The sequence below is a fragment of the Mytilus edulis genome, chromosome 13 (genome assembly GCF_963676685.1).
Source record: "Mytilus edulis chromosome 13, xbMytEdul2.2, whole genome shotgun sequence".
Classification (NCBI taxonomy): domain Eukaryota; kingdom Metazoa; phylum Mollusca; class Bivalvia; order Mytilida; family Mytilidae; genus Mytilus; species Mytilus edulis.
The window spans coordinates 25,194,477-25,222,008 of record NC_092356.1 but is presented as its reverse complement, the minus strand read 5'-3'; the positions used below and the strand labels follow the sequence as shown (position 1 = coordinate 25,222,008).

At 33.4% G+C, this 27,532-nt stretch overlaps 1 long non-coding RNA gene across 1 annotated transcript; it reads left to right on the top strand.

Moving 5' to 3' along the window:
- Positions 1–7,042: 7,042 nt before the first annotated feature.
- Positions 7,043–25,244, top strand: LOC139501302 (uncharacterized). The gene is made up of 3 exons (XR_011658514.1): positions 7,043–7,156; positions 23,532–23,650; positions 25,147–25,244. It is a non-coding gene; the product is annotated as an uncharacterized lncRNA (long non-coding RNA).
- Positions 25,245–27,532: the final 2,288 nt, after the last annotated feature.

The window sequence follows — 27,532 nt, the reverse complement described above, 5'->3', positions numbered from 1 at the left end:
ATCGACCAACGAAACAATAACTGTCATATTCCTGACTTGATGCAGGCATTTTCCGAAGAAAGTATACATTCATTTAGTAATTTCGAGAATGCACGGCACGAAAGTCATCCCTTGAGAAAAGAGTCGATCGTTACATGAGGCATTTAAATACAAATTAATTGATTGATTGAATGAAGGTCGCCAAAAGTCCAGTGGCAAATATCTTATGCATGTTTAGGAGTCCAGAAAGAAAGTCGGGGAAATTTGGACTGACACTTCTAGCAAATGAGGGTTATACTGAATAGGAACAGAAATATTTCATTGCAACAGACCATTCAAGGACCTCATAAAATGTTGTTTAAAGGTTCTGAACGTGCAGAGAGCGTGACATTCACTTTACTTCGGAGTTTTAAAAGTTTCCATTCTGACCGGCCGACGTGGCTACGTACATGTGCATCCAGTATAGCCAAAACTCACGCCTGATCACTTAGTCATGCTTTAATACTGACAAAAGACAAAAGGGACAATATGTCCATTCTCTCTGTCCAACTAAAGCTATTTTTTGTTGTTTTATTTTTATAAGTACAAATTGTTTTGTTTATGCGAATAATCTATCATAGTCACTTCTTGTGATGAGGTTTTTGTTTCAATTGTTAACAAGGAATATTTTTTTCTGTTTTGACTTCGTCTGTGAAATTTAGTAAATTAGTAAAAAGAGATTCTATCAACTGACATGTAACCTGTTTTCATACTTTTTTTCAGGATTTATACTGACATGCCTCATCTACATGTAGGTATTTTATCATGTTTATACCCTCTATCCCCTTATTGACATGTATATGCCTTTGAAGTAAAAAAATTGTTCTTACCTCATTATCAAGAGTGTCTTCATGGCCAACATACAAACCATTATATTGCAACTTCAGTTCATGCCAATTTTATTTAGTGTTATTATAAATTACTAATTAAATAGTTATTTACTTAAAGATATTAGTTTAATCGACATCAGGAAATCTGCCAATAAAAAGAAAGTACAATGTTGCAATATATATAAATTCTGATAATAAGTTTGTTACTGTTTACAAAAAAACTCTGGTTACATTTGTTCAAGCTAGTTTGTTTATCTGATGCCTCAACACTGGAAGTTAATAAACGAGATTGCCTATTGTTTTTGTTGATCATTTGCACGAGATTCTACGTGATTTGCTTATTTTTTATGTCTGATTTTTGCTTTGATTACAACCATGTACTTACGCAGTAGCTTAAATATTCATTAAAACACATGGCTGGTATAATTACAATATGTGAGGATTATTAATAAATATTTGCATTTCACCTCTATTATTTAGTACATTATATAATGCGTGTAATCAAATTAAATTATTTTTAGATCAATTAATTACGTCAAAGTAATCTGCTGGTTCTCAGTGTTTGTACACATATTGTTTAAAGAATCAACCTGAATTTTTGTAAGACAAAGATATAGGTTAATATGAATTGTTTTATAATAAAATCAACATCAGTGAGCTACCATTTGATTTTTATGGGGGGCTAGGATGAAATTTGAAAAAAATAGGCAGGACAGGAGTTTTGAGTAAAAAAAAAAGGCAGGATGAGACAATTGCCAAAAAAAAAAAGTCAGGACGACAATTTAGGTAAAAAAAAAGTCAGGATGAACTAAAAAAATAAAAGCAGGACCAAACAGAGTGAAAAATAAAAAGGCAGGACAAAATCAAATGGTAACTCCCTACTTAGTTTAGATATATTTACTTATAGTGGATTAGGAAACAAGTTGTTGCAACTTATATTAATCTCTTTCCACTTTCTGGGTGCGAGTGCTGCCTTGTAGCGGCATTAGCCTGCTCTTTTTCGAAATCTACAAGGGTGACATTTACATGTACATGCAAGTGATGCGTCTCTCTCTTAATACAGGTCAGCCATTTATCGTCCCCTTCAAACGGACTATCGTCGTTTCTCAAGACCATACTCGCAAAGGTGTGCCAAGGGATATAGACCATTTATGTACAAAAACAACGTAAAGTCTACAACAAAGCTAAAAAAACTGGTAAACAAGAACATAAAGATAAAAAAAAAAGTTAAAAGCTACTGCCCAAAGGGAAATCAGAAGAGCCCAAAGCACATACATGTATTTAAGAAATAATTAGCCCCCAGTTAGAGGGAAAACCCAGATCTTTCTTGCAATTTATAAAAAGTAAAACAAAAAAGAAATATCTGGAGTTTCATCATTAAGAGAAAAGGATGGTTTATTATGTAGTGACCTAAAAACACAAGCTAACCTTCTAAATGAACAATTTAAAAAGGCTTTTACTATACGGAAGATACATCCTGTATGCCAAATAAAGGTATAAGTCCCCACCTCACTATGCCAGACATATTTATTAGTGATAACGGTTTATTAAAGTTACTTAAAAACATATATCCACACAAAGCCACTGGCCCTGATAATCTGCCAGCATAATTTTGCAGAAAAATTGTCTCCATTTTTTTTACATTCTTTTTCCAAAATTCTATTGATACTGGTAAAATCCAAACTGATTGGAAGCAGGCTAATGTGGTACCAATATTTCAAAAAGGTGACAAGCATAACGCTATTAATTATAGACCAGTTTCATTAACCGCAATATGTTGCAAAATTCTGGAACATATTTTAACAAGCAACATATTAAGAAAACATCTTACAAATAATAACATATTAAATGACTGTCAACTTGGGTTTAGAAGTAAAATGTCTTGTGAGACCCAACATATTATCAGTATGTTCCTAGATTTAGCAAAATCATTGTCATATGGTGATCAAATAGATGTTATACTTTTAGATTTTTCTAAAGCATTTGATAAAGTCCGCCATCAAAGATTAGCCCAGAAATTAGACTTTTATGGAATTAAGAATCAAAATTTAAATTGCATAAATGATTTTTTAGCTGACAGGCCACAGCCGGTATTCTTAAATTGTGTTAAATCTTCTAATTTAGCTGTTGACTCTGCCAGTCTGGAGTCCCTCGGGGAACAGTTTTAGGCCCAACGTATCACTGACTTGTCCGTCCAGTCGTCGAATACTCTTCCCCTGTCTGGGATCCGTACAAAAAGCAACACATCACTTAGGTTGAGCAGGTACAGCGTAACAGCCAGGTTTGTCTTTAACGATTATAAAAACAGATCCTTCAAAAGTATTATATCTACTCTAACATTTGAAGGATCCACAACAACTTATTATAAACTATGAAGCCACTGTACATAATGTATATAATTATGTTATTGTTAACTATTTTTATTTGTCATATTAATTTTAAATTAAGTCCATACATGTATAGCACACAAGTTCCGGGAAGTTTTACACTCCTACCTAGGAGTATACTCCCGTATTCGGAAGAAGAAGAGTCGAAAATTAAGTCCCTGAAATTTTCTTCCCGGAATGTTGATCGAACCAGGAACCTTCCGTTAGTAGTCCGATGCGCCAGCCACTACACCACGGCTCTCCCTATACATGTTATACACTGATTAAAAATAGTTAAGTAACTACCAAAATTCGTTATCTGAGAGATTGTTTGAGATTCACATCTCACTATGCGGTATAATGGATAATCCCATTTAGCAGTTTGTATAAAAAAAAGTTCGATGACCGGTATATAATTGCTTCTATCTTTGTCCGGATACTTAGTTCATTCGCAATAGTAAAAAATCTCATTATTTTTATAATACAATTGTAATTACATCATTTCACATCTAGAATAAGAATTAAACGTTTTATATTGTCCCTTATTAAAGAACAACCATGCAAAAAGTAAAATCAGAAAAATTCCGAACGCCGAGGAAAATTCATAACAGTATTCTATAACTATGTTTAAACATATTTATTTATAAATGGATTGGGAAACAAGTTTTGCAACTTATATTAATCCATTTCCACTTTGCGGTGCGAGTGCTGCCTTGTAGCGGCATTAGCATACTCTTTTTCGAAATCTACAAGGGTGTCTTTAACGTGCAAGAGATATGGCTCTCTCTTAACACGGGTCAGCCATTTATCGTCCCCTTCCGACGGACTATCATCGTTTCCTCAAGACCATACTCGCAGATGGTGTCAAGGGAGAGCCAAAATTTGAGATCCTGAAATTTTCATCCCAAACGGGAATCGAACCAGGAACCTTTGTGATAGTAGTCCGATTCACTAACCACTACACCACGGCTATGATAGTGGTAAATATAAACAGTTAAACACGTCAAACAAATGACTAACAACTCATATTCCTGACTTGGCAGAGACATTTTCTAATGTAGAAAATGGTGGATTAAACCTGATTTAAAACTTTTCAATTTTTTTTTTATATAAATAAGGCCGTTAGGTTTTTCGTTTGAATTGTTTTACATTGTCATTTCGGGGCCTTTTATAGCTGACTATGCGGTATGTGCTTTGTTGATCATTGTCGAAGGCCGTACGATGACCTATAGTTGTTATGTTTTGTGTCAATTTTGGTCTCTTGTGGAGAATTGTCTCATTGGTAATCATACCACATCTTCTTTTTTATATTTTCACTTGTATGACAGTCACATAAAATTCCATTAATCTTACTCCGATGTGTGACCAAAAATTGAAACAATATTTGGAACAAAATGCAAAACTGCAACTACAAGCGCTTTCCACACCAATTTCCACACCAAGATGGTGGACTCTTCTTAAATATTCCAAAAGTTCTTGGTTGAATTGGAAGTTGGTGCTGATCTATAATTATAGTATGATTCAGAGATATTTATTTACTTTTATTATACCATTATAGTACTTGCTGTAATTAAGATGTTCATAATTTTAGAATTAAGTGTTGACCGTTATTACTGTAAAATCTGTATTACCGATGGTGACGGATATGTTCCAATCGTCGTAAACCTTTTCCTAGGTCGGACACAGTCGGTCGCTTGGTCGCCAAATGCAACAAAAATCTTGATTGGGAGACTATAAATTGTCAAAAGATGAATAGTTGCTGGACCAAAAAGAATCATTGGACGAGTACATTATTATATATAATATCCTCGAAATTACTCACATAAATTACAGTTAACCATCAAAACATTAAGAACACCTATTTTAAGAAATCTTTTAACATTACCCTTCGTCAAGCCGTAAAACGTGTATTAAAATAGACACATACAGTCAACACGGCGGATACAAACAAAGGCTGTGGATTTCTGAAAAGAACCCCGTCAACGGATACAAAAAAGCCGTCAAAATATGCAAAGTAAGTTAACTTTTCTGTATATTTATTATTCCGTCCTCCTTTCCCTTGAGTATGACCTATACTACCGAAATAGACTTATACATGGGATTGAACTTGTAAACACATCAGCAACACAACGGCTGCCACGTTTGCAGCAATATCGGCTTTCCTTTAAATCATAATTCCTTCCAGGATTTTAAGTGGGGTTCGTGTTGTTCAGTCTTTGATTTTCTGTATCGTGTTTTGTGTGTTGTTTTTTTGTCTTTCGTTTACGTTCTTTCTTTCTACTTGCTACAGGTATCAATCGCCGTCCTAGATCGGCGCTCTCCTACAAAGAAGATGGTTAATGCGCTATATACTAAAGAGATCACGTCAAAATATATGTATGAAATGTTTTTTAAGATAAATAATTATCGTTTCAACCCCTTTCCTTTATTTTTATTGCATTTAACGTAAAAATGTATTACGTGATTGCATTCTGTTCACGCAATGTGTATCTATTTGACATGTTTTTTTTCATGCCAATTATATTACATTAAAATGATGATAAACGAAAAAAGCAAAAGACGCTTTAGCGGCCATTCCGGATTTTATTCTTTGCTCAAATTGCATTGCAGTGACAGGGAAAAGATTATTCTACAATAATTACTGAATACTCCATTGATTGCTGAAATGAAAGCAAATGTGGCGTCTGGAAGATATTTAAGATTTACACTACCAACAATTTGACTAGCGTTTACATGTACATTAAATGCCGCTATAAAAACAGTACTTTTAGGAAACATTACTAAACAGTACATTAAATGCCGCTATATAAACAGTACTATTAGGAAACATCACTAAACAGTACATTAAATGCCGCTATATAAACAGTACTTTTAGGAAACATTACTAAACAGTACATCAAATGCCGCTATATAAACAGTACTTTTAGGAAACATCACTATTCAGTACATAAATTTTTATATCATTTTCAGTAATGTTGAGAAAAAGTTGTTTACAGTACTGAAAATTTCAGTCATTTATCAGTACTGAAAATTTCAGCCATTTTTCAGTACTGAAAATTTCAGCCATTTTTCAGTACTGAAAATTTCAGCCATTTTTCAGTACTGAAAATTTCAGTCATTTTTCAGTACTGAAAATTTCAGTCATTTTTCAGTACTGAAAATTTCAATCATTTTTCAGTACTGAAAATTTCAGTCATTTTTCAGTACTAAAAATTTTTGTCATCTTTAAGTACTTCTACACATACAATATAAGGTCAATGTCAGAAAAATATAAAATGTTTTTATACTGCAACTAGTTGTGTTTATTTTATATAAAATATTGTAACAAAGCTCTATTGTGTACGATGTCAATTTCATCATGGCACACTTTCTCCACAATCAGGGGTCCATGAAGGGATGAAAATAAGTCTTTCGTTTGTGTTACGATTTGAATAGCTATCAATTTATTAATTTATGTTGCAGTATAAAAGCAATATTAGGTCAATGACAGAAAAATATAAACTTTTTTTGTGCTTTGCGCAAAACTGGGGAAGGGCTCGGTAGAACCTTGTTCTTCCCCAGTTTCTTAGCCTCATACAAAAAATATGTATGAGACTGCGAAACTGGGATAGGGCAAGATTTAAATGCGCCCTTCCTTTCCCCAGTTTTATTCAGAATACTAAAAAGTTTATATCTTTATGACATTGACCTAATATTGTTTTTTTCTTACTGCAACCTAAATTCAAATTGATTTTTAAATCGTAACTGTTATATATTATTAGCATGAATATCAAACTGTGTGTATCCCTTAATGAACCCCTGATTGCGGAGAAAGTATTGCATGATGAAATTGACATTGCATAAAATATAGAAATAAACGACAACGGAAGCCCACAATGAACGGTGTTTTAATCTTTTGCTGACGACAACTTCCAAATCTACATAGGACCAGGATTTTTTAAGGTAAAAAGTTACGAAATATATCAATGTAGTTCACATTTCATTTGGTTAGTTTGGTGATCACGAAATCAAATAACGTGTTCAAACTTGGGGCATTTTAGTTAGTTGCAGAACATGTCCGTCCTGGGACAACTCGGACCGTCTAAAAAAGACAGCTAGGACCATCTATAATGACAACTCCGACAAAGACAAAAGGAACATGTTTACTAAGTTTCAAGTTGATTGGACTTCAACTTCATTAAAAACTACCTCGATCACAAACGTTTACCTGACGTGGGACAGACAGATGGAGGAGTGCACGCACAGACCAGAAAACATAATGCCCATAATTGAGGCATAAAAAATTGTAAAGTAACAACTTTAGAAAATTATGTATCAAGTATATTGCAGCAAAATAGGCTAGAAAGGGCTAAAGAGAAAAACAGTATCAGCGAATACACTGGTTGACAGAAAATTAGACTTTGAAATAAATAAATAAATAAAAGATTTAAGGAAAAATAACGAGTCTGATGAGAAATATCTAAATTGATACTTCTTTTTTATTCCAATTTTGAGTATATATAAAATTATAACGTAAGCATAAAATTTGCCTCAATGTAGTTACTGCCCTGTAATAAAAGTGAGGTATGTGTATCCGACACAATATAGCTCAAGTTAAATGAAACCTTTTTTCAGACATTTCAAGTATATTTTAAATAATATTAATAATTTTATTATATGAACTTTTCGGATGTGTTTCACGACTTTTTTTGGGGAAAAAATGAATTTTATGAAGAATCTGTTGCCATCTAATACTTTCGAATAGACCTGCAGAGTTTATTTTCAATGCATTGTAAGTCAGGTTATGTATTTTGAAACTACCACAGAACAAACCATTTATTTTTGTGATTATCAAGCCCCCCCCCCCCCCCCCCCCCCCGCGAATATTAAACAGTTGCCTCCTTAGAAGGACACTATATGGACAACAAGCTGGATAAATAATAAAACACACGGACAATAACAGTAAGGGTACGACCTTTTGTTATTCTAAGGATGGGAATGGGGCAGCACGATTTTTTGCGGATTTTTTTAATTATTTTTAAAGTCTTAACTTGTCGCTAAGCATGCCTATTGATTCCAGCTCTTACCAGGCCACCATATTTACATTCAAAGACCTCCTGACACCTCCCCCTTTTAACTCCAAAAATTAATTGATGTTCTACTTATTAAACACGAGTTTAAATTGATTGATTGTTAGTTGTTTGCTTTAAATGTCAAGCTACTAATATTTCATATATAGTTAAGACAGGACGCGAAATTTAAAGTCATGTACGAAAAATGTATACAATATCATAACAAGTAAGGAGATGTGGTATGACTGCCAATTTGGCAACTATCAACTGGAGATCAATGAAGTAGTATTATCAATTATAACCAACCGTGCGGCCTTTGACAAAAAATGACAAATACCCATACTGTATATCAGTTATAAAAGGCCACGACAAAAAAAAATGTGAAACAATTAAGACGAAATAAACTAACGGCCTAAGGGACGACATCAAAAGTTCAATGAAGTATAACTAGAGGCTCTTAAGAGCCTGTGTTGCGCACCTTGGTTTATGAGTGTATTAAACAAAGGAAAACGATGGATTCATGACAAAATTGTTTTTTGGTGATTGTGATCTGTTCGTAGATCATACTTTACTCATCATTCTTGCTACTTACAATTTTCTCTATCTGTAAGGAACTTGGCCCTTTAGTTACAGAGGAACACATTTTGTAAAAACTTACCCAAATTTACAAAATTAATGAAAATTGTTAAAAATTGACTATAAAGGGCAATAACTCCTAAAGGGGTCAATTGACCATTTCGGTCATGTTGAATTATATGTAGATCTTAATTTGCTGAACATTAATGCTATTTGCAGTTTATCTCTATATATAATAGCATTCAAAGAAATAACCAAAAACGGCTAAATTTCTATAAAAATTACCAATTGGGGGACAGCAACCAACCAACCAGTTGTACAATTCATATGAATTTTTTTAGAGCAGATATATAAAAATATACTTTAATAATGAGTTTGGCTCAGTTTGGTTGAATTTGGTCCAGTAGTTTCAGAGGAGAAGATTTTTGTAAAAAATTTACGAAAAATTGGTAAAAAAATGACTATTAAGTGCAATAACTCCTTAAGGGATCAACTTACCATTTCAATCATGTTGATTTTTTTGTAGATCTTACTTTGGTGAACATAATGGCTGTTTACAGTTGATCTCTATCTATAATAATTTTCAAGATAATAACAGAAAACGGACAAAATTTCCTTAAAATTACCAATTCAGGGACAGTAACCCAACAACCCATTGTCCGATTCATCTGAAAATTTCAGGGCAGATAGATCTTGACCTAGTTAACAATTTTATACCTTGTCAGATTTGTTCAATACTTTGGTTTCAGAGTGATAAGCAAAAATATACATTTAACCCCTACGTTCTATTTTTAGCCATGGAGGCCATCTTGGTTAGTTTGGTTAGTTTGGCGGGTCACCGGACACAATTTTTAAACTAGATACCCCAATGATGGTTGTGGCTAAGTTTGGTAAAATTTGGCCCAGTAGTTTCAGAGGAGAAAATTTGTTTATAAGTTAACGACGACGGACGCTCAAAATTCGGATTTGTGGACATATTTTTCCTGTCGACAGGAATACATAACTTTTTTGTATTAAAAGATAAACAGATAAACATTATCTGTTTTATGTTAAATTATTTGTAAATTCTGTTTTTTATATAAAATGTTCTTTAAATGTGTGCAATTTGTTGTTTTTTCTTCTTCAAATAATCCATATTTTTTTAACGAAAGTTTACTTTTGAACACTATTTTTATTTGTTTTTTTAAACTGAAAAAAGTTTTAAATGTTTGAATATCTATATTATTTCTTTTTATTAAACATAATTTGGCTAATTTATAAACTCTGCACTTTCCCTCTTTTTTGCCAAATTGAGTCCTGTTACCAGGAAATGGTAAACATATGGGGCTAAGGGAAGTAATATTTTTTTGTTAAGCTCTTGTGGCTCTATTCAACTAATAAAGTTTAATTCTGCGGTCACACTAGGCAACGATCGCACTACGATCTGTGAAAAAATGCAAATGTTGACGATCGTGGCGCGATCTTGAAGATCACAGTGAGGTCGTATCACGGTCGTGGCGAGGTCTTCAAGTTCGTGATGAGCGTATACAACTTTGAACATGTTCAAGGCAATCGTGGTGGAATCAGGTATTAGTGAGTTCGCACTAAGGTCGTGGTAAGATCGCAAAGGTCGCTGTATCATTATAGCGAGATCGTAGTGAAAGTGTGATTCTATTCGAAGGGACCAGTACCATAGTGTGGAAACGGAACTGTACGGTTTACTTATAATTTGGTCATTCGGGAGACTGTCAAAAGGGGCCCCGACATTTGCAAAATAACAAGTTGCTTGAAGAAAATTGGATGAACTCTTATGTTACTATATATAGCTATGTAACGTTTCTGCTTCAGGTTTTGGTAGCTTAAATATTCTCATAAAGAACCAATAAAATAATAAGAAAGCTATGTGCATCCAAACGTTTTCCTTAGAATGATGGAGCTCCATGATGTGTGAAACGATCAAATTTGCCACACAACAGGGATCAAAAATGTATAAAAAAACCGACGAAAAATGTCTAAAAAAACATCGAAAAATCAATGTTTGCTACCTGAATTTCCACATGTACCTTTCTGATATATAGTCGTACCTGTCTGAAAGTTTTGAAGTCATTGTTCCAGTAGAAATCCAAATATATTCATTTTCTCCATGTCGGATATTTTTATTGACTGTACAATCGCTTGCAAGTTTACTGTACAATCACTCTGAGCCTTCCTGAACAATATCAATGAGAAGAACATAAACCGTGTACTATCTCTTCTGCCACATTCATGATTAGTTTATGTTTTCCATGATACTTCTGTCATATAAATATTTATTAAAACTACTGTAATCCAATGCTGCAACACATGTCTGGAATGATTTTCTCTCCTTTTTCTGTTACAATTTAATATCAGTTATTTATTTTGTATTGTTATCAATTTTTTATACCTAAATTACACACTCAAAAGTTGAGTCTGACTGAGCGGATCCGGCATGAGGGGAGAGGGAGTGTTGGTGATTGAAACCCCATTCAAGTTTTTCGATTTTATTTTTATTTTGTGGAATTTAAGGGTGTTCCGTGGTTTGGATCCCGCACCTGATCTGATATCGTCATTGATAGTATTGAATGATGATCCGATCATTCAACTGATTTTTTTTATAGTTTGGTCTTGTGTTGTGATAGGTTTTTTTTTTTTTTTTAGAAATTGAGCGCACACAGACATTTTTAACCCCGCCAAATTCTGTATGTACCTGTTTTTAGTCAAAAGCCCGTAGTTCAGTGTTTGTCGTTTTTTCGTGTATGTCATATATGTTTTTCGTAAATTGTTTTATTATGAATTAGGCCGTCAGTTTGTGTATTAATTTTTATTTTTCATGTCGGAACCTGTTATTGCCGACTATAATTGCTTAAATCCATTTATTTTTTTAACTTTGAAAATCCTATCACATCTCCTTCTTTTTATATTGAAGAAATAAATAATTATGGTTTGATAAAATGTTGTTCTCACTAAAAAAAAAAAACTCTTTCGTTAATTTGTCGGATTCTATAGTTGGGAATATTGAAAAGTTCCCGATATAAAAAAAATCATGTTGTTTTCTCTGTCTTTCAGATAACAAGGCCTCTCCAATCCTTGATAACATTTAATTTTACTTGAGCTTTTTCTTCCAGTAGTTATAGCTTGTAGTAAACAGAAATCTCATTGGAAATTATACCACATCTTCTTATTTTAATATCGTGTTTATTGACATATAATACGTGTCTTTTCTTGGATCCGTGGTTAGCTACCATCATTTCACATTCGAATTCCTTTATCAAGTTACAATATCCCGATCCTATGATGAAAAATTCTTTTTTTTATTGTTCCAATATGTATTTATTTATTTTTAAATTGCTGGTCAAAAACATATTAAGTAAAATTCGAAGTATGCTAATTACCCTTGCAGAGCATCTAGTCACCTTTTTTATATATAAATATTTATTTTGTACGAGGATAATTTCATTTTTATTTTAGATTAGATTCTTAACATATTTTGTACTGTCCTTTTCTTTTCGTCTTGTATACTTATTCAGTGGTTGTTTGTTTATGTGTTCAATTTGTTTTTCGTTCATTTTTTGTACATGAGTTAGCCGTTAGTTTTCTCGTTTTACATTGTTATTTCGGGGCCTTTTAAGTTTTATAGCTGACTATGCGGTATGGACTTTGCTCATAGTTGACGGCCGTGCGATGACCTATTGTTGGTAATTTCTGTCATTTTGGTCTCTTGTGGAGAGTTGTCTATTTGGCAATCATACCACATCTTCTTTTTTTATATCTATTGTATACATTTTGTTTTTGTCTCTGATATAGTCACCTTAAAAGGGTTCCTTGATAGGATCTTAATTGTTAAAATGACTGGTTTTGTGCTTATTTTCATTTCAAATACCATATATGAATATAATAGGACAGACAAGGAATATGGAACGCCATAGCTGTGTCACAGTGGAAAAATGGACAAAAATTTATTTTGATACTTTTTGGACATTTTGTTAAAGATTTTGTAAAACCAGTGATTTTGTTATATTTGCAATATTTCACTATGGATTTTGATATTTTTATTGTGCAAGATTTAGGTCAAGTTTAGAAGATTAAGCTAATATAATTTCATGTTTTAATTTGTTTTTTTTTAAATGGCGACATTTTTACTTCAAAATGATCTATTATTCCTGAGACTACTATAACACGTGTTATAGTAATCTCAGATTATTCGTATTTGACAAGCCAAGGCTTTAATCCCATAAATAAGTCTGTATGTTCTATAATTGTTTATTGTTATCTACATGTATGTGTTAATTTTTCTGTTATCCCTTATTTGAATTTTCTCACTCATTTAGAGAAATATTTGTCAAGTACAAGTAGTTTTGGTTTGTTATATAAACTATGTTGTTATTTTGATGTGGCAAAATGGATTTAGTATTACACTGAGCAGTCCCAACTCTACTTCCATGCTGAACTTATTAAATTATACATTGCGCTAACCAGAGTCGTCTTTTGTTACAAGAGCTAGTCCCAGAGTCAGAGTCCGTACTGTTTATTGTGTGTGTGTGGTTCCAGACCAACACATTTCCCAGTCACAGATACACCCAGAATCTATTTGTGATAGCTGTCTTTCGTTGTTCATATTTAGTATATGCTGTGAAAGTTTAATTATTTTCAGCGTTTTTTCTCGATTATGAGTGCCCTTTTTATTATGTTCACATGGTTCAGTAGTATAACAATTATGTTGAGCAATAACATCATAATGAGCAGTAGAATAATCATTATATTGCGCAGATCTGGTATTATATTCAGCACTTTAATCAATATACTTTTGTCTTTATATTCAGTACTTTTGAAAATATCTTCTGTCAACATATTATTATATTATGTAGATTTCTCATTATGTTGATTACAGAAACCGAAATATTCAGTGGTCAAACACACTTTTTATACGCCCGCCGTCTTTAGACGGGACGTATTATGGTATATCGTTGTCCGTCCGTCTGTCCGTCCGTCGTCCACACTTCGGACAATAACTCAAAAACGCTTTCACCAATTTCCATGAAACTTAAGTGAATTGTTTATATCTATTGACGTAAGCTCCCTTTCGTTTTTTTTAATTTCAAATTTTAAGTTTTGGATTTATGGGGCTTTATTTATAAAAAAGGGGATCCGTTGTCCACACTTCGGACAATAACTCAAAAACGCTTTCACCAATGTCCATGAAACTTTGGTGAATTGTTTATATCTATTGATGTAAGCAAGCTCCCTTTCAATTTTTATAAATTTCAGATTTTAAGTTTTGGATTTATGGGGCTTTATTCATAAAAAAGGGGGATTTTTAACACTTCGGACAATAACTCAAAAAGGCTTTCACCAATGTCCATGAAACTTTGGTGAATTGTTTATATATATTGATGTAAGCTCCCTTTCAATTTTTATAAATTTAAGATTTTACATTTCCGTGTTATGAATTTTTATTCTTAAAAATGGGGGGATTTTCCAATTTTTGGACAATAACTAACACTTTTAAAAACAAGTTAAAAGAGCAACGGGCGTATCATGCGCTAAAGCGCAGCACTTTATTATCAGTACTGTTATCATTATGTTGAGTGAAATAAATATTATGTTCTGTAGACTGATCATTATGTTCAGTAAAATAAATATTATGTTCAGTTCAAACAACTTTATGATCAGTGGTCAAAATGTTTTATGTTTGGTTCAAAAAATATTATACTAGGTGGTTAATCAATTACTTTCAGTGCTTTTTTTCATTATGTGGTGGTGGTAGATTTCCGAAAATAACCGAAAACATGTATATTTTTTTCGGGTTTATTTTCATACTGGCAACATGTCGTCTGCTATACAACGTGCTCTTGTAGAACTTAATCTACAAATCTTTCAAATTAAATTTTTTAAAGATGATAGGATAGAAGATGACTCTTTTCAGCACCTTACTGATCAAGACTTGATCAGACTAGGTGTTGAAACTTTTGGTGATAGAATAAAGATTGAGGGAAGCAATGAGGATGACTGTGACTATGACACAAACATTAGCAACTATAGGTCATCATAATGCCCCCAATAATTAGAAAAAGCCCCTGCATAGTCAGCTATAAAAGAGGGGGAATGATACCAGAGGGAGTGTCCCCGAAATGCTGTGTGGTAGACAGTGTTATTAATTAATTATTCGCGCCCTTGGTAAAACTTTAAATTTCATAATTAATGTATTTCATTGTTAAATAATTTACATGAAGCATATAAGTATATATTTGTTAATTGCATAGCTTTTGCTATTTGAATTCGTTGGTTAAAGATATTTATTTATATTGTAAAGTTTAATATTTGCATCGTCGCAAAATCTTTGGTTACCCTCTTTGTATATGTTCCGGACCATATGAGTATTTGGACCATACGCGTATGGTCATGCGTATGGTCATGCCCATATGCGTATACTCATATGGTCCGACCATATGAGTATAATACTCATTTGGTTATTAACGGGCCGGACCATATGAATATTTGGACCATATAGGTATATTTATTTTTCCAAATTACATTATAAACGTTTCAATAATACAAGAACTTTATCTAAAAAAAACAGTGATGGTTTAAAACATGACAATATTTTAATTTTATAATAAAAAAAACTACGTAAAAATTTAATATTGATGCCATAGTTAGTTTTCATCGCTAGTTACATTAGTGCATGTAGGCTTGGATGACATTCACTTCCACACGGTATCATAGCTTTTTTGCATTTGCAAGTTTTGTGCACGATCTTTTTCATTTACACATTTTGTTTGCGAGTGAAAAACAAGCCTTTTTTGCAGCTGCGTACAGTGATACCGAGGTCTTTGGCAATTCTGATGTCTACATTGTTTTTAAGAAGCTCTAGATCTCAAATATCGTAAAATGGTTGACTGCAATACACCATCTTCACAACACAACTTAAATAAACTAATAGTATGCTACTTTCCAGTGACTTCTTATGTAACAGTTCATTAAGAAATTTTTGGAATTTAATTTTTTAGTCGACATATTGCCATTTACTCGTAATAACAAATCGGTTATGACCATCGGTAATGACCATCGGTATAAAATGTGACTGTTTACTTTAAATTTGACAATTAAGTAAAATTAACAATGTGAAACTTCTTATTTTTATTTAGCTTATCTTTTTATTATAATATAACGATAAAATTACCTATATGATAGCGTCTTTTGAATGAACGGTCATACCATATGAAGAGTTTAAAAGTATTACAAGTAAACTGTAACAGAGTGTTAATTACCCCGACCATACGCGTATGGTCCAAATACTCATATGGTCCGGAACATATACATTCAGTGAGAAAGTTATATATTTTATAGATCATACAGACACCAAAATAGGAAATTGATAATTCTTGTCTATCCTTTTATTGATGCGTTTTGTTATTTGATTTAGCCACGTGATTATGGATGTTCCGAATTGAGTTTTCTTTTATACCCCAGTCACACTAAGCCACGATCGCACTACGATCTGTGGAAAAAATGCAAATTTTGATGATCGTGTAGGTCGCAGTAAGGTCGTACCACGGTTGTGGTGAGATCTTCAAGATCGTGAAGAGCGTGGCCATCTTTAAACATGTTCAAAACAATCGTGGTGCGGTCGTGGCGAAATAAGGTCGTGGTAGAAGCGTAGTGGAAGCGCATTAAGATCGTATAAGATCGCAAAGGTCGCTGTACAATCGTAGTGAGAGCGTAGCGAAAGCGTGTTTCTATTCGGAGAGATTGCGCTACGATCTCACAGCGACGTTATCACAACCTTAAGTTCAGTATTTTTGTGATTTTACTCTCTACTCTGTTACCGGCCACAAAAGAGCTCATCAACCAGAGAATTAAGTTAATAAACACAAAGCTGTAATAAATTCCAGTAATTTTAAGTTTTGGAAGCTCTTTGGTATTGTATTAGGTACTTTAAATGAAAAGAAAAGTTACAAGTAACATGTCAAATTGATATTAGTTTAAACGAGTAAACACTAGGGACTATATTCGTGAACAACGAAGCGAAGAAGAACAAACAATTGTGGTCTCGGTCGTATATTGGTATGACGTTGCCGTCGTCGTCGTCGTCGTCGTCGTCGTCCGAAAACATTTGGTGTTTTCGCACTTTAACTTAAGTATAAGTAAATAGAAACATGTGAAATTTAAACAAAAGGTTTATGACCATAAAAGCAAGGTAGGGATTGATTTTGGGAGTTCCAGCAATTTGATTGGTTGATTTTCGAGTCCAAGTACAAAAATCATGCTCGAAAGTTTTATGACCGTGAGGCCAGGTCCCAACAGTTGAGGAATTAGGGACAAAAAGGGCCCAAAATAGCATTTTACTTGGTTTTCGCACAAGAACTTTCAGTAAACAGAATTCTATTAAAGGAGTAGGTACGGTAAGACTCCTTTTTGGCCCCAAAATATAGCAGTTTTACAAAATTGTGATAATGTAATCGTTAAGCCATTTTTTGGAAAGTAGAATGATTCTGGTACATAAATATGGGCTGTGTTTGACAATACAATGCACATATATCGGGTACTAGCATCATAAAGTCACGCTAAATTACTGAAATCTTCACAATTTCAGCATTTTAGACAAATTTTAGACGGTTTCTGTCTAAAATCATCTTCGCTAGCCAAGGGTTACGAGAGAGCGGGAGTGGTTCGTAACCCTTGGCTAGCGAAGATGGTCTAAAATGAAAGTGGCCGCATTCGTGTTCATCCATAATATTGAAATGTAAGTTGTATTTGATGATAATACATACTATATATAAAGGTTGAGGATGAACACGGATGCGGCCACTTTCATTTTTGACCAAAACCATCTGGAAAGTGACGATTTTTGGCGAATTTGATAGATTTTTCATGTTTAAGCTTGAATCAGAGCGTTTTTAATGACTTCATCAGTTGAAATCTTTCACATAAACTAATTGAATCAATTGAAATAGACACTTAAGTGTTTAAAAAGTGTCTAAAATATTTCGTCAGATGAACTTGAAAATTGAGGCCAAAATCGGCCCTTACCGGACCTACGTCTTTTAACATAAGGTTTATGACCACAAAAAGAAGGTTGGGATTAATTTTGAGAGTTTTGGTCCCAACGGTTTAGGAATTAGGGGCCAAAAACGGTCCAAAACAAACATTTTTCTTAGTTTTTGCACAATATCTTTAGTATAAGAAAATAGAAATCTATGAAATTTTCACACAAGGTTTAGGACGACAAAAGGAAGGTTGGGATTGATTTTGGGAGTTTTTGTTTTCGTATAAAGCTGCGCCCTGCGGAGCATCTGGTTCTTTTAGTGGCACAAAAGCGTGGAATTCATTATCCATTGAAATAAAAAAATTATACTATAGGTGTTTTTTATACGACTTCAAACATTTTTTTGGATTGTATAATGGTATGATGTCGTTGTCGTCTGCGTCGTCCGAAGCCCAATTGGTTTCCGGACAGTTTCTTTAGTTTAACAAAATAGATCTTAATGATTTTTTTTCTAAAGGGTCAATACCACAAAAGGAAGGTTGGGATCGATTTTGGGGATGGTTGTCCAACCGTTTTGGAATAAGAAGCCCAAAACAAGGATTTTTCTAGTAAGGATAATAACTTGTGTATAAGTATTTCATTTGCTCTGAAATTGTACCACAATGTTTAAACCCATAAGTAGAAGGTTTGGATTCGTTTACGGGGTTATGGGTCAAAAGTTTAGGAATAAAGGGCCAAAAAGGGACCAAAAGCCAGCATTTTTCTAGTTTCAAGACAATAAATTGTGTGTAATTGTATTGACTTCTCTAAAATTGGACCACAATGTTCCACATAACAAAGGGGAGGCTAGGATTAAGTTTTGGAATAATTGTCCAAAATATGTAGGAATTAGTGGGGCCAAAAAAGGGCAAAAAAGAAGCATGTTTCTAGTTTCCAAACAAAAATTGTTTAGGTGAATGAATCTCTCTGAAATCGTAATACAAGGTTCCATACTACAAGGGAAATGATGGGATTGAGTTGAAGGGTTATTGCTTAAAAAGGGGGTTTCAATAAAAAAATTTTAGGGGGGGTTAAATTTTTTAAGGGATTCCTTTTTTTCAAAAAATTTCGAAATTCGAATTTTGAAAAATTTCAAGAAGAAGCCTTCAATTGCACAGTATTGTATAGTAGATTTGTTAGATCTCTGGCCACATTTATTTTGTGACAAAAACCTTAATTATGACAAAAATTCGATCACAATCCAAATTCAGACAGTATGAAGCTTCAATATTGTGACCAAATTTTCTCCAACCGTTCAGGGTTGCACCACTGCGGTCGTATACAGATGTGCCCTGCGGAGCACCTGGTTGTTGTTGTAATTATAGTTTGTTTATTTAGATCTATTGTTTACATTTGTATATAAGTAAATTATTCATTTATGTAGTTGATATTTTATGTAGAGCGCCTTATTGAAATTTGGTTTAATCCTAATGAGTTTTATTATATTATTATTATAACTCGGGGTGAGGGTCCAGCCTCCCTTTTTGGGTAAAAAAAATCCTGCTTGCTTATAAAGGGAATCACCGAAGCTTGACTGGAGCGAGGCCCCTCTTAGGCAGTCAGCGGGGCCCCACTCATGAAAATTACTGAATCCGCCACTGGATGTTGCCATCAAAACTGTGTCACTTAAAATAATTTGTCTCCGGGTATATTGTTATGCAATCTGTAACTTTACTACAATGGTTCTTTTATGGTTGCCATGGTAATGGTTGTTTTGTTTTAAGGGGACAATAATTTGATGGTTTTTTTTTTTTGGGGGGGGGGAGTTGACGAATAGATCTAATCATTTTGATCTGTTGCTACGCAAGTTTATATTTTACTACAGCAAAGCTTCATTTTTAGGCAGTTAAGCTGCCTTATGCGAGCACTCTGGATTTGTGTGCTACCCAATAAATGCTGAAATACGTGCCATTGTTATAATTTAGCTGGCTACTATATTATTTGTAACTTATTGGACAGTTTTTTTATACTTTTCATTCTGAATTACAAAAAATATGACCAGAAAAACCTTAAATGATCGTCGATTTTCCCAAAAGTTTTGAAGTTGCACATAGGAAGTAGAGCACATTTTGAGGTGTGCCTTGATTGGCAGAAACTCGTTTACAGATTACAGATTACAGATTAGGAATCCTTATGTAGTTTATTATCCTCTGATCTTTTGGCTAAGATGTCAAAGAACAAATGTATGAAATATCTAATCGCCGAAAATCTCTAAAGACAAGTAGTTAAGATTTCCCAAATTGCAAAAGTCGTAGGAATATTGTTTGTCGACAATACGTAGTCAACTACGTATATAAGTTCAACTGTTGGCGGCCATTTTGAATTTAAAAGAAGACGAAATTTTCGTATCTTTTCAATTTGGACGCAGGGTTTTAAATTAGCGGTGGTCCAAGGTCTGTGATCTTCCACTTTTGCAGTCGGACTTTCTACTTTGTTACTAGCTACGCACGACATGCCCGACGGACCTTGAAATAATATAAAAAAATAACTTTGCAAACATTTTTACCAAAGTTTCCTAATAAACGATCTCAAACTTATATTCATCATTACTATTCATGACAGCCATGTTCAATTTGTTCTACCGCTAGCTTTATACATAAAATCGCCGATAAATAATGTGTAAATCCGAGTAAAATCGTATCTCACTATCTGTCAAAAACAACATTGAAAACCAAAATGGCTGCCACGAGATTACAATATCGGATCCGATTCCGGAAGCGGATGAGGGTAATCCCGGATTTGGCTACTAAAAAAATCCAGACAGGTTACAAAATACATTTATGCATCTATGCATGTTAATAAATATAAACACTAGAATTAAAAACCAAAAGACTTAAATGAAAAAGAAAGAAAAAGCAGAAAATATTTTGTACACCAATTTTAATGTGAAAATCCAATACATTGTGACAGCTGGGAACAGTTTATCTAACAATATATATGTTCCTGGTAACAGTATAATTTTTTTTCATCAGTGATAAATGTTGGTAATGCATGTTAAATGCTTTTCAAGTTGAACATATTACTGCAATTTCAAGGGGTATTTTTTTCTTTTTCAATTTTGATAGGTCAGTTAAAATAGCTGGAAGTTTCTTATATAAAAAAAAGATGTGGTATGATTGCCAATGAGACAACTATCCACAAGAGACAAAAATGACCAAAACTTGGTAAAGGACAAGATCCCCACCCCTAAACCATATATATATATTCATGTATGGGACAATATAACAAATCATATGAAATATAGGTGGAGTTCGTGGGGCCACTCTGTTTGAGAATATATAATGGTCGAGATCCACAATCTTAAACAATATATATATTTATGTATGGGACAATATTACAAATCAAATGAATTATAAGGGGGTCCCTATGGTCACTGTACCCCCTCCTGTTTGAGAACTTGGAAACATTCGAGATCATCACCCCTTTACCATATATACTCATGTATAAGACTATATAACAAATCAAATGAAATATAGGGGAAGTCCCTGTTGTCACCCTACCCCTCATGTTGAAGAACTTTGAAACAGTTGGGATCCCCAACTCTAAATTAAATGAAATATAGGGGGAGTCCCTGCAGTCACCTGATTGAGAAATTGGAAAGAGTCGAGATCCCAACCTTTAAATTAAACCATATATATTCATGTATGAGCACTAATCAAATGAAATATAGGGAGGGTCCTTAAGGTCACCCTACCCACTCCTGTTTGATAACTTAGAAACATTCATTCATTCATATCTTTATTTCCTTTATCCCCACCCCTCAACCATATATATTCATGTATTGGACAATTTAACAAATCGAATGAAATATAGGGGAAGTCACTGGGGTCCCCCACCCCTCCTGTTGGAAAACTTGATAACGGCCGAGATCCCCACCCATAAACCATATAATTATATTCATATATGGGACAATATAAAAAATCAAATGAAAAATAGGGGTAGTCCCTAGGGTCACCCCACACCCTCATGTGTGTGTTTTTAAAACTTGCAATAGATTGAGATACCAACGCCTAAACCATATTCATTCCTGTTTGTCATTTCAGAAAAGATTGAATGACATACAAGGTCAATCTCATATGTGACACATATGCATATCACTTTGCTAGACCCTAACACCTGTCATTTTATTCCAAACTTAGACATCGTTGATTTGGAGTGAAGGTGGGAGTCGTTTACATTTACTATGGACAGGTCAGTCAGACCTCACCATTGATCCCTGTAGTAGTAAACATTTGTCTGATTTGTGTCTCATAACTTTTGTACTGTACAACACAAACTCAGTTTGCTTTCCAGGGAAGCAAGTCCATTCATACTTTTACAAGCTCGTACTAAAGTCATCTTGAACTACTAACAGTCAACTAATACGAACAATTACGATCAACTAGAAGAACTGCAATCATTGCAAATTTGTACCACTGCTGACTCATGAAAGACTCATGACCACGAATGGTCATGTGCGTTGCTATTGAAAACCTTAATAAAATATGAATTATTTGCCTTAATAATCAATTCATTAAATGAACATAAATGTACAATTATATATGAATGTTTAATGTTTGTTCTTTTAAATCTTTAAAAAATGTTGAAGCAACATTGCCACAGTTTTCGTAATTATGTTTGCCTTGGTTTTTGGTTAACTGCCTACAGTGCTTACAGCGCTTTGATTACTTTTTTATACGCCCGTCAAAATTTTGACGGGACGTATTATGTTATACAAATGTCCGGTGTCCGTCCGTCTGTCCGTCTGTCCGGCGTAAACATGTCGCGCCGTAACTTGAGAACGACTTATCCAAATTTCACGAAACTTATTGTAGTTGTTTCTTATGATAGTCAAATGATCTGTATACTTTTCGGTCAAAATAAGATTAAAAATTTTTGAGTTGCGGCACTTTGTAACTAAAACAGGGGGGTGTTTTTTTCACATGTCGCACTGTATATCAAAAACAATTTTTGATTATTGCTTAAAACTTTACACACTTCTTAGTTATATTAATTTTAAGATCTGTATACTTTTTGGTGATGATTCAAAATTTCATTTTTGAGTTATTTAGTATTTTGTAAAAAAGGGGAGGGGATTTTTACATGTCGCGACGTATCTCAAAAACAATTTATGATTATTGCTTAAAACTTTACACACTTTTTTTGTTATATTAATCTTAAGATCTGTATACTTTTTGGTGATGATTTAAAATATTGTTTTTCAGTTATTTAGTATTTTGTAAAAAAGGGGGAGGGTATTTTTACATGTCACGCCGTATCTCAAAATCAATTTATGATTGTTGCTTAAAACTTTACACACTTCTTTGTTATATTGATCTCAAGATCTGTATACTTTTTGGTGATGATTTAAAATTTCATTTTTCAGTTATTTAGTATTTTGTAAAAAAAGGGGGAGGGTATTTTTACATGCATGTCACGCCGTATCTCAAAATCAATTTATGATTATTGCTTAAACTTTACATACTTCTTTGTAACATTAATCTTAAGATCTGTATACTTTTTGGTTTTAATTCAAAATTTTATTTTATATTATTTCATATTTGTTTTAGCCCACTTTGCTATATTCATAAATTTTTATCCGTTATCATTGTCCGTTAACTTATCTAGAATTGTAAAAACTGTTTTTCTCTGCATACTAATGAGCTTAATTATTTTACCAAACTAGGGAACAAGAAATCTTCATAGGGATACATAGATTGAACATTTTCTAAATGAATCCACAGAACTCTGTGTCTCACCTGCAGTTGCTGCTGTTAGTGTAAAAGTGTGATGTTGACTATAAAAGTGAGTATATTTATCAGTAAAATACAGAATTTAAAAAATTATGTATGTGCATGCATCATACTCCATCCATGAACTATGGATAATAAAAACAATGTTATAGCAATGACTAAAAAATATTCATAGATCTAATTTTAAGGGTTAACTTATTATAGCTCTTCATCTTTTATATACGCTTTGGATTTTAAATATTTTGGCCACGAGCATCACTGAAGAGACAAGTGTTGTCGAAATGCGCATCTGGTGCAGAAAAATTGGTACCGTTAATGTTATTATTAAATTTTTGTCGAGCCTGCAACTTTTGTTGCAGAAAGCTCGACATAGGGATAGTGATACGGCGGCGGCGTTAGCTAACTTCTTAAAAGCTTTATATTTTAGAAGGTAGAAGACCTGGATGCTTCACAAATTGTATATAGATGCCTCATGTTACGAACTTTTGGTCAGTAACATGTCCAATGTCCTTGACCTCATTTTCATGGTTCAGTGACCACTTGAAAAAAAAGTTAATATTTTTTGTAATGTTAAATTCTCTCTTATTATAACTAATTGGATAACTATATTTGGTATGTGCATACCTTGCAAGTACTTCATGCCCGTCAGACAGTTTTCACCTGACCTCGACCTCATTTCATGGATCAGTGAACAAGGTTAAGTTTTGGTGGTCAAGTCCATATCTCAGATACTATAATCAATAGGGCTAGTATATTCGGTGTATGAATGGACTGCAAGGTGTACATGTCCAACTGGCCGATGTCATCTGACCTTGACCTCATTTTCATGGTTCAGTGGTTAAAGTTAGATTTTTGTGTTTTGGTCTGTTTTTCTCATAATTTATGCAATAGATCTTCTATATTTGTTGTATGGAATGATTGTAAGGTGTACATGTCTAGCGAGCAGATGTCATCTGACCTTGACCTCATTTTCATGGTTCAGTGGTCAAAGTTAAGTTTTTGAGTTTTGGCCTTTTTATCTAATACTATATGCCATAGGTCAACTATATTTAGTGTATGGAAATATTTTATGATCTATATGTCAGTCGTGCAGGTTTAATTTGACCTTGAACTCATTTTCATGGTTCATTGCTCAGTGTTAAGTTTTTGTGTTTTGGTCTGTTTTTCTTAAACTATAAGTTATAGGCCAACTATATTTGTTGTATGGAAGCATAGCTGTACATGTCTGCCTGGCATGGTTCATCTGACCTTGACCTCATTTTTTTTTAAAAGCTTTATACTTAGGACTATCAACATAATATCAATGATAAGTAAAGAAGGCGAGATATTTCAGCGTGTGCACTCTTGTTTATCTTGTTCTAGTTTATCATGGAGACTGCAATGATAAATTATAAATCACAAAAAATCCTTAATCTCACCATTGCACGTGTCAGAAATGCTAAATATATGGACTCATCTTAAAATTCCTTAATAATAACCCTGATTGGTAAGGTTACCGTAGTATTTGATGATTATTTAAGAAAATTGTACCCTGAATTTTATTTTTAGATTTCAGCAACAGAATGAAGAATTCCAAGAGTCTAATACGGTTTATTAAACAGGATTTTATCATTGAATCAACATCCTACAAGAATATAACATACAAAATTAGACCGTTGGTTTTCCCGTTTGAATGGTTTTACACTAGTAATTTTGGGGCCCTTTATAGCTTGTTGTTCGGTGTGAGCTAAGGCTCCGTGTTGAAGGCCGTACTTTAACCTATAATGGTTTACTTTTTAAATTGTTATTTGTATGGAGAGTTGTCTCATTGGCACTCACACCACATCTTCCTATATCTAAATAAGTAATTATGTGCAGGGAAGAACATTTAAACAAAACTGTAAGAGACATACAGTGGTGGTGTATTTTTAAAGAGACCGAAAGAACCTATAATAACTTGCCATGAGTGTATATTTTCAAAACCAGAAGCTCGTTCATAATAATATACAATTTAAATTAAAATTATTGTATGAACATTACAGATAAAGTCCCAAAAGAGAAAATTTAGTTTTAAATGAAACATTTAAGTACAAAACATTGAAATAGTCCTTTCCATGTTGTGTGACATGTAGAAATTTTATGCTTTCACTTTCACCATTCATGTAGCTCCATATAGAGGAATGGGTCCCTGTCCCCCTCCCCCCCAAAAAAAAAAACGCATTCGTATCCGACAGCAATTAATCGATAAAAAAACACCAAACAAAAATCAAAAGGGAAACATACCATCTACACTTGTTACATGTAGCATGCTCTGCATTGTGAATGAAAACTAAATCAACAAAGATTTTTTTTATGTTTTTTTGGACATGAGACAAGCAATGAGAAGGTCCCTACCTTGGTACAGGCGTTTGAATAAATTATTTTTAGAATATTAAGTTGATAAATGGATTAGAAAAAAATCTTTCGTTCTGTCTTTTGCAAGTAAGACCCTTTTCCCTGAGTAATTTGTTTCAAAGTTGATCAACAAATACAACTAAAATCCAGGATGCGAGTCATCGATGTACATGACTTTGCTTGTCTTCTTGCTTTATTGTCATGCCTGTGACATGCGAAAGATACAGATAACAATCCTACGGCGTTAGCTATTTGTATTGAGCTTGATATTTTATATGGTAATTGACTTTAACTGGAGGCTTCATACCTTGTGGCTTATACATGTATAACGAAAGTCTGTATTATGTCTGTTGGCCTTGACCTCATTTTCATTGTCAAGCAACTGCTTGAAAACAAATTTCTATTTTTATTATGTTATTTTCCCACTTACCTATTAATGAACTACCGAATTGGACTATTTAACGGATTTGTAATAACATGAGCAACAGGATGGGTGCTACATTTATATGTGGAACAGGATCAGCATACCCTTCAGGAGCACCCGAGATAAAACCCATGGTGGGATTCGTGTTGCTTAGTCATTAGTTTTCTATGTGTCTTGTGAACTATTATTTGTTTAATTTGCACAGGTCATTAGTCAATGTTAAATTTAGTTTTTTTGTCTATTTCTTTTAGCAATACTAGTATATAAAACTAGATATAGTGTATGAAATGATTTTATGATTTAAATGTCTTGTCTAGCAGGGGTCATCTGACGAGTCACCTTGACTTTATTTTTTCATGGTTCATTGGTCAATATGTAATTTTCATTGTTTTGGCTGTTTCTTGTATGAGATAAGCAATAGAAAAACTATATTACGCGTGATACATAATGATTGTCAGCTATACATGTCTTTCTGACTTAAATTGGTTTATCTCACATTGACTTCATGTTCATGGATCTTTGACAATGTGTGATGTATGTGACACCTGTACTAAAACTCTAACCTTGGTCTATCAGCATAAAATAATTCGTGAATATAAAAGCAGGCGAAACGTTTCAGCTTGAGCATTCTCGTTGCATCTTATAAGTTGTATTTGTCTGAGACATTATTGGTTAGAGCTTACAGGACTGACTTTAATTGTTGAGGACCAAGAAATTTGATCAACAAGAAAGAAATAAAGATAGGTTGTATAAAACATGCTCACGACCAAAAAAAGTCATATTTACTTTCTATAATATTATCTACAATATGTTCAGTTACTGTTAAATTCTTGTGAAGACTCGATTCGTGTTCATTTCCAATTAAAAAAAATCATGTGATAGATCGATTCACTTTGGGTTCATAGGTAGAAAATTTGTCTGTAGTTTAGATCTTTTACACTAACCGTGATTTTGAAAGTGCTTTAGGTCAAGGACAAAAAAAATCATTTTTTTGCACTTGAACACTCCTTTACTTGGTAACGTAAAAGATGAAGAAAATCTAATAAGACTCCAATTAGTAATAGACTGAAATATCTTTTGTAGAAGTGTTACTGTTTTGTGGAGATTTAACTAACATTTCTTTTCATATTTAGAATT